The sequence below is a fragment of the Nematolebias whitei genome, chromosome 16 (assembly GCF_014905685.2).
Source record: "Nematolebias whitei isolate Nwh7 chromosome 16, NemWhi1, whole genome shotgun sequence".
NCBI lineage: Eukaryota > Metazoa > Chordata > Actinopteri > Cyprinodontiformes > Rivulidae > Nematolebias > Nematolebias whitei.
Window position 1 is genome coordinate 40,570,282 of NC_056513.1, and position 8,778 is coordinate 40,579,059.

The window sequence follows — 8,778 nt, forward strand, 5'->3', positions numbered from 1 at the left end:
GTGATTATTCTGGTTAGAGATTCATGAGTCTAACAGCCTCAGGGTAGAAGCTGTTCCTCAGTCTAGTGGTTCTACACTTAATGCTGCTCAACCTCCTTCCTGAGGGGAGTGGAGCAAAAAGTGTATGTGCTGGGTGAGTGTGGTCCTTCATGATGCAGGTGGTCTTCTTCCTGCATCTGGAGGTGTAGATGTCTGTGATGGTGGGGAGACTGACTCCAACATCTTCTGTGCAGCCTTCACCACTCTCTGCAAAGCTTTTCTTTCTGCAGCTGTGCAGCCTCCATGCCACACATTGATGCTCGAGCACAGGATGCTCTCCACTGCACACCTGTAGAAGGAGGTGAGGACTGAGCTTCCAGACCAGCTCGTCTCAGCCGCCTGAGGAAGTAGAGTCTCTGATGAGCTTTCTTCATCAGGCTGGTGGTGTTGTTGCTCCAGCTGAGGTTGGGTTATAAATAAACTAAATTGAATTGAATTAAATGATGTTTCTAATGAAGCTTGAGGACAATAACGTGTGGAGTTTTAAAAACATTTAAACTTTAATGCATCTTAACTAGGGATGGAGCCGATCCCGTATCAGTATCGGCCTCCGATACCAGCATAATTTACGTATCAGATTTTTCCGATCCATGATGCAAGTTGGCTTCAAATTATGGAATGGATTTCCTGAACGGAGGTGTGTCTCATGAACCCAGAGTAATAAGACCCGTCTCACATTCAGGAAATCCAGTTCATAGTTTGAGGCAGCTACAACGTGAGGACTGAGTTAGCAGCACTGTGGCTAACAGCTAACAAACTTTTCATCTAAACATGTCCGCTGTGTGGAATATGGTGACCAGATTTCTGAAGGTAAATCTGGGGACATTTCCAGCTCGGAGACCAAAAACAATGACATTTTATCAAGATGAAATTAAAAACGGGGACAGTTAGTTTCATTTATTTTTACACATTCATTCATGTTTAAACAATAAAATGTAACAGCAGGAATGTGTCTCTCGCACTGTTAACATTCCATAAGAGTAATAAAATAAATAAAGTAATAGTAGTAGTAACAGAGTACTAAAACTGGGGGGGGGGGGGGGTGTCAAGGGTATATAGTAAGTGACCGTGCATACCTTGTGAGAGAATGAGAACATGTACTTACAAACAGTAGGTGTGTATAAGTACACAGTGTATGGTTACGTAGCTGATGTGTATTTATATTGTGTGCACGTGTGAGGTGAGTGAAGGTCAGGTAGTCACTGACATGAGCTCATCTCTGGTTCTGCGAGGCCTCCTCTGTCTGACGAGATGGTGGCCATGGAGGTCTGCAATAGAAGAGCAGAAAAGGTTACACACTAAACTGAAAGAGCACAGATAATAGTAAAGAGAAATACTTAAAACATGAGAAATAAAGACAGAATTTAGTAATATGATTAGATACTTATCATTTTATTTTTATTTGTTCTTCCACTTATTTCATCATCACTCAAACAACTGCCTCTTCACACAGTTGCAGTTAGAGAAGTACAATGAACCTGATGCTCAGCTCAGAGGAAGAACTTCTGTCCTCTCAACTCGAACCAGCCGTAACATCTCACCAGTATACAGACACTCTGTCATCACTCAATATGTTACCAGTCAAACCACTTCATCGGTTCATCTCTTGAACTTTAATTGTAAATATTTGACATCTTAACTCTTCTTTCTATTAGTCTATTTCCCTCCTCTCTCTTCCACTTCTCTGAAACACATAATATCATCACAACCCCCTCCAAAAATATTAGAACATATATAACATACTGTAAATTTACTATTTAACAAAGAAAACAAGATTTTTGTTTCAGATACCCTCTAGAAGTTGATAAGTTTTAGATGAGAAACTGGGGTTATCCTAGTATAATCTTCTTATAAATATTAAACATTATTTTAAATTATTTAGAGCTCATCATAGCACAGAAACAGCACTGGTGAAAGTGACTAATGATATTCTCATGACCTCTGACAATGGACAGGTGTCTACACTGGTCCTGTTAGACCTCAGCGCTGCATTTCACACAGTTGATCATAACATTGTATTACAACATCTAAGCCTGAAACTCTATGTTCACAATTAGGTTCAATTCAGTTTATTTATACAGTTCCAAGTCACAACAGAAGTCATCTGAACAGAAACATTCATATATAAACGTAAGTTAACAGTATTTATCTGAAGAGCCAGCAGATTGATTTGAGTTTTAATATATTTGTAACAAACCCCCTTAAGTTTGGACCAAAATCACCACACAATGTAAAAGTTAAATGATATTTATTTTCAAGGTGATATATTGCAAATTTCGCTGGTTCTGGTACTGGTTCTGGTTCAGGTTCTGGTACTGGTTCCGGATCAGGAACAAGTCTATGAGGCAGAGATCAGTTAGTGGTCGTGCAGGAGACTATGGGGAGCAGAAAAGTCAAATAAGGAGGACCACTAACCGTCTCAGATGATCTTGGGGGTTCTGGAGACTGAAGAAGTCCAAACTGATCTGGATCGCTGCTGGAGAGGCTGAGTCCGGTGAGGGGCTGCAGCCGGCCGCAGCGACAGGCAGGTGAAGAGTCCGTTAGGCGCAGAGTCTTGGTCCAGCAGGCCAGAGTCCAAAACCAAAGAGCTGATGACTGACGGTACCGGAGGAGTAGACGAAGAGGGTAGTCGTTCAGGCGAAGGTCAGAACCGAAGACAGAAGGCTTATTAATCCAAGGGGTCAAGCGAGAGACGATGTCCAGGTGAGTCGAGGGTCAGGAGCCGGGAGGTCGAGCCGAGAGGTAAGGACAGGAACCAGGAGCGGGACAGGAATGAGGAGAACAGGTAAACTATGACAGGAGAACACTATGGCTAGAGGGAAACAAGACAGGATCATGAACGCAATGTATCTACTTGCAGAGAACTGTTTTCAATTACCGGGCACCGAAGAGGAGAAAGAGTGAAGCTTTTAAAGAGTGAGAGTGACAGGTGCAGCCAGTTGAGCTCTAATCAGCTGCTGCTGGCTGCAGTGAAGACAAAGCTAAACAATCGTGACGTCGCCCTCTACCAGCATGCAAAGAAGACAAACTAAAATGGACATGTATAAATAAACACTACAGGAGTGGACAGAATAAATGAAACTTACAGGATAGATCTATTGCAAACTTTAAAAGGTGATCAGGATGACAAAATATAATCTGAGGGACATGATTCGTGACAATATTAGCAAAACAATGATGAGTCCAGCTACAGGCAAGAGGTGGAACACCTGGAGAGCTGGTGCAAAGAGAATAACCTTCACATCAATGTGAAGAAGACAAAGGAGATGATTGTGGACTTCAGAAGGAACAAAAACATCTACACCCCCCTGAACATAAGAGGATCTGCGGTGGAAGTGGTCTCCAGCTACAAGTACTTGGGTGTACACATGAATGACAACCTCATCTGGAGCAACAACACCACCAGCCTGATCAAGAAAGCTCATCAGAGACTCTACTTCCTCAGACGGCTGAGACGAGCTGGTCTGGAAGCTCAGTCCTCACCTCCTTCTACAGGTGTGCAGTGGAGAGCATCCTGTGCTCCAGCATCAACGTGTGGCATGGAGGCTGCACAGCTGCAGAAAGAAAAGCTTTGCAGAGAGTGGTGAAGGCTGCACAGAAGATGTTGGAGTCAGCCTCCCCACCATCACAGACATCTACACCTCCAGATGCAGGAAGAGGGCCACCTGCATCATGAAGGACCACACTCACCCAGCACACACACTTTTTGCCCCACTCCCCTCAGGAAGGAGGTTGAGGAATATTAAGTGTAGAACCACTAGACTGAGGAACAGCTTCTACCCTGAGGCTGTTAGACTCATGAATCTCTAACCAGAATAATCACTGTGAAAAATCACATCATGTTGCTGCTGATCTGTTTCATGTTGCTGCTGATCTGTTTCAATGTTGATGTGTTCATGCGTGCACATCTGCTCACAGACTCATGTTCATGTTTGTGCTGATGTTCAATGTTTTATGTTATGAGTGCTTAGTGTATATTTAGTTGATGTTTTTTTTAGTTCATATCTTAGATGTTATTACTGTTTTTCTTAGACATTTTATTGTTGGATGTAACTGGGACCCTGTGGACATAATTTCGCTCCACCACATGTACCACATGAGGTGCGAATGAAAACTCTGACTCTGACTCTGACTACACAGAAAATAAATTTGTGCTGAGGTAAAATATGTTGTGTGGAAAATCACTTGATTAATAAAGGAAACAAACTTTTTCTTCATGTCCCTGTTGTATTTGCTCAAATTGGTGATTTTCTTTTTTTAACTTAATGTTTTTAAGCATTGTCATTCTGACAAATCTGTAATACTGACTGAAGACAGACACTAGGTGGTAGTATTTAACAGAGTAACACCAAACAGTCCAGATTGTGACTAGTCCAGCTCAAAATTTGGACCTTTTTTTTTGAGTCAACAGAGTTTCTGTTAAATTGTTTGCCATCCTTTTCTATATTGCACTATGGAAGCAGGTGTAGCAAAGTTTGAAAACTCAAATGTGCACGTTTGTGCAAATGGCATTTGTGTGAATTAAGTCAACTTTGACTTTTTATAACTGTTTATTGTTGTTGCTGTTGTCCATTGTTGTCATCTTTCTTTGTTGAAATCAGGTCTCTCTTGTAATTGAGTCCTCGAGGCTCAATGGGATTTACCTGTAGAAATAAAGTTTGAATGATTTAAGGCCAAGTTATCAGCCTTGAGAAAAATCTTTGAATAAGTTACTGACCTTTTTTTTCTAAATCAATGCAAAGATAAAAGTTGTGTGCATGTTATATATATATATGTATATATATATATATATATATATATATATATATATACATACATATAGATATATAGATATATACATATAGATATATAGATTATATATACATTTACATATATGCATATACTTATATGTGTATATATATATATATATATATATTTTTTTTTTTTTTTTGTAATGAGTATCTGCAGCTAAAACATGTCCAATTGAAAAGTTCAATTTTGTAAAGCTGTTTTCATCTTTTATCTGCTTTTGTGTTTTTACAAACAGACAGAATCCTTTAGGATTAGTTATTTGAATACCAGCACGGAGCACTACGTGGTAGAGATACGATGTTAAGGCTCTTGTGTTTTAGAGTCTAGGAGCAAAGTTTTTCTGTGAAATGCAGAGTGATTTATAAACTTTGTTTTCAGTTCTAATTGAAAGTTTTCAAACTATCAATTTTTTTGTAATAAATCAAAAAATACAATGAATAAGCAATACTGAATAAAGAAAATACATTTTGAAAATGAAGCAGCCAAATCTTATGCCATTTCTCTCTCACAGTGACATCATTACTGAAATATAAGGTCTCCTTTATGCAGGCTGTTGATTCTGCCATGTTGTCCATGCCCTACAGGATTTAACATAATGTGGCTGCAAATTTAGAAAATTTGGAAAACCTACAGCGTGAAGAGAGTCGTGCCCTGCTGTGCTTGTAGTCCTCACTAAATGTATTTACCTTACTGACTGACCGCGTGGTGTAGGTGTAGGTGTAATGGGGTTGTAGCCTATAAGCATGAAGCCAGCATGCACAGTCCTCCTCCACATTAGTTATGCCATGCCATGGGTCACAGCTAACATAACACACCTCAGCATTGCTACTTAGGTTTTGTGCTTACTTGAAACCACTGTGGGCCTATCTCTATCACGTGATGGGAAATCCACAGCATTCAGGCAAACAACTGAAGACCTCATCAATGTCCTGCAAAGACATCCATGTTCAGGGTAATTTATGTTCCCCATTGTGGAGCGAAAAGGGGGGATTGGAAATACCCTCCCTCCATTCGTCCATCTGTCCATGCATGTTGCGAGCATGGTAACTTGGAAAAACAAGTGAGGTACCAACTTCCACTTTGGTGTGTGGCTGCATCCAGGCATAAGAAAGTTTCCTATTGAATATTGAGTTGCCACATCCAAGTCCAAGATGGCTGCCGCCATATATGTGTATATGTAAACCTTGTGAGTTGGATAACTTGAAAAATGAGAAACGAGCCGACTTCCATTTTAGTGTGTAGCTGCATATAGGCGTAAGAAAAAATTGCTTCAAAGTATAGTTTCCTCAAATGATTGGGGTGACCGAAGATTAATGTATGGTGGTGAAGGCAACCATTGACCACACCCTGGCTCTACTGTTGCACGTGGTGGTAGATAAAATTGTTCCCACCACTCGTCAGGATCCGTCACTCTGCACTGCCTCGGACAAACAAAATAAAATAAAAACACTAGCACCACTCTTATACATAGTGTAACACCTACCCACTTGAATAATCTGCACCAAAAATATTAAGGCTTCCCTGTTCGAATCTAGTTCAGGAAAACACTCATCCTGGAATCTACATTTCAGGAGGAAATGTAGATGTGACTCACCTGTGGGGGGACATGGGTGACTCACCAGTGGGGGGACATGGGTGGACGTATCATTTGTTTATGTTGTAGCAGAGCTGCCATCTAGTGTCAAGGGGGCCTATTTGCAGTGCAGGACACGAATATAATGGTTGGGGGGCAAGGCTTCCTCATGTTAAACAGTTGAATACATGTATGGATTAACTAGTTGAACAAACAAACTGCATCTTTTTAGCTCTTTTCTGTGACAGTCATTTCTTGGAGATTTGCAGAGTGGGAGATGTAACTCAAGTTTATCTTCAATTTTCAGACAGATCTTATTGTTCCAGGTTTTCCTAACAGAGCACTTTGCTCGCATACCGTACGTTTACTTATGGTTCCTATAGGAACCAGAGCAGAATGTTGTATAAATCCTGATGCATGCTCAATAATCCAAGTAGAAAAATCTAAAAAAGTTAAATCTGGTCCTCTGGACATTCACAAAAAAAAAAAAAAAAAATGTAGATATGTTTCGTCTCATCCAAGAGACTTCCTCAGTCTGAGGTGCTGTATTCAGCTCAGTCTCTTAAATAGCACCTTCTCAGAGTGGATCAACCAGTTTGCTGCTGACAACCAAAACCAGCTGATCACATGCTCAAGAAGGACCATCAGCCTAACAATGGATCATTAGCACCTGATGGCTGTTTACTGTTCACAGAGGGCTGAGTGATACTAGCAATCACAGCATAGTAAGAGGGAGACAGTTGAACCTGGAGGCTCCACCCCTGTTTAATGATGGACGGTTTCTTTTCACAAAGATGGCCTCCTTTACTCCTCTCTCAAACCATCGTTCCTCTCTGTCCAGGATGTGAACATCTTCATCCCTGAAAGAGTGACCGCTGTCCTGGAGATGAGTGTAGACCTCAGAGTCCTGGCCTGATGATGTTGATCTTCTGTGCTGGACCATCCTTTTGGCCAGTGGCTGTTTAGTTTCCCCGATGTAAGACTGATCACCCTCCTGACACTGAACAGCATACACAACATTACTCTGTTTGTGCCGGGGGACTGGACAGTGTCAGGAGGGCTGTGATCAGTCTTACATCGGGGAAACAAAACAGCCACTGGCCAAAAGGATGGTCCAGCACAGAAGATCAACATCATCAGGCCAGGACTCTGAGGTCTACACTCATCTCCAGGCCAGCGGTCACTCTTTCAGGGATGAAGATGTTCACATCCTGGATAGAGAGGAACGATGGTTTGAGAGAGGAGTAAAGGAGGCCATCTTTGTGAAAAGAAACCGTCCATCATTAAACAGGGGCGGAGCCTCCAGGTTCAACTGTCCCCCTCTTACAATGCTGTGATTGCTAGTATCACTCAGCCCTCTGTGAACAGTAAACAGCCATCAGGTGCTAATGATCCATTGTTAGGCTGATGGTCCTTCTTGAGCATGTGATCAGCTGGTTTTGGTTGTCAGCAGCAAACTGGTTGATCCACTCTGAGAAGGTGCTATTTAAGAGACTGAGCTGAATACAGCACCTCAGACTGAGGAAGTCCTCAGGATGAGAGATGAAATGTTTCTACATTTTTTTTTATTTTTTTTTTATTTTTTTGAATGTTCTGAGGACCAGATTTAACTTTTTTAGAATGTTGTATAGAGTTTCCAAAAACAGAATGGGAGGAAGATCTTTCAGTTCTCAGGCTCCTCTCTTGTGGAACCAACTTCCAGTTTCTGTCTGTGAGGCTGACACATTGTCCAGTTTAAGACTGGGATTAAGACTTTCCTTTTTGCTAAATCCTATAGTTAGGGTCGGCTTGGTTTCCTGAGCTGTTCCTTAGTTCTGCTGCTATAGGCTTAGACTGCTGGAGGACAAACTGACCACACTTTTCACTCTGCTACTGTCTTTACTTACTCTGCTCAACCTGTTAAAAGGGAGTTTTCCTTTCCACTGTTGTTGTGCTTGCTCACGATGGGGGACTGTGACAAAGTGAAGATTCAACTGCTTCTTTAGAGAACTTTACTAATTGGCTTTTCTATGTATGTGGATGTTTCTGTTCAGTGCCCTGAGACGACTTCTGTTGAGGCTTGGCTCTATATAAATAAACTGAATTGAATGGAATCATCTTGTTTCTTCATCATTGTTTTGTTTCAAATCTGTATTTTTTCCCCCATCTAATGAAAATGAGTTCATCTTCCATACTGGATATATAGATCTTTGATGTGATGTTATTTTATATTGCAAAACTGATTTTTTTTTCTATTTACTTTAGGTCATTACGTAGGGCATGCACTGTAGATGCTGCAGGTGAATGTCCTCAACAGCAAACAGGTTTCAGTGTAAGTCCATGCCAAAAGAGCTGCTGCTGTTCATCGGAGCTGCTGCTGTTCATCAGAGCTGCTG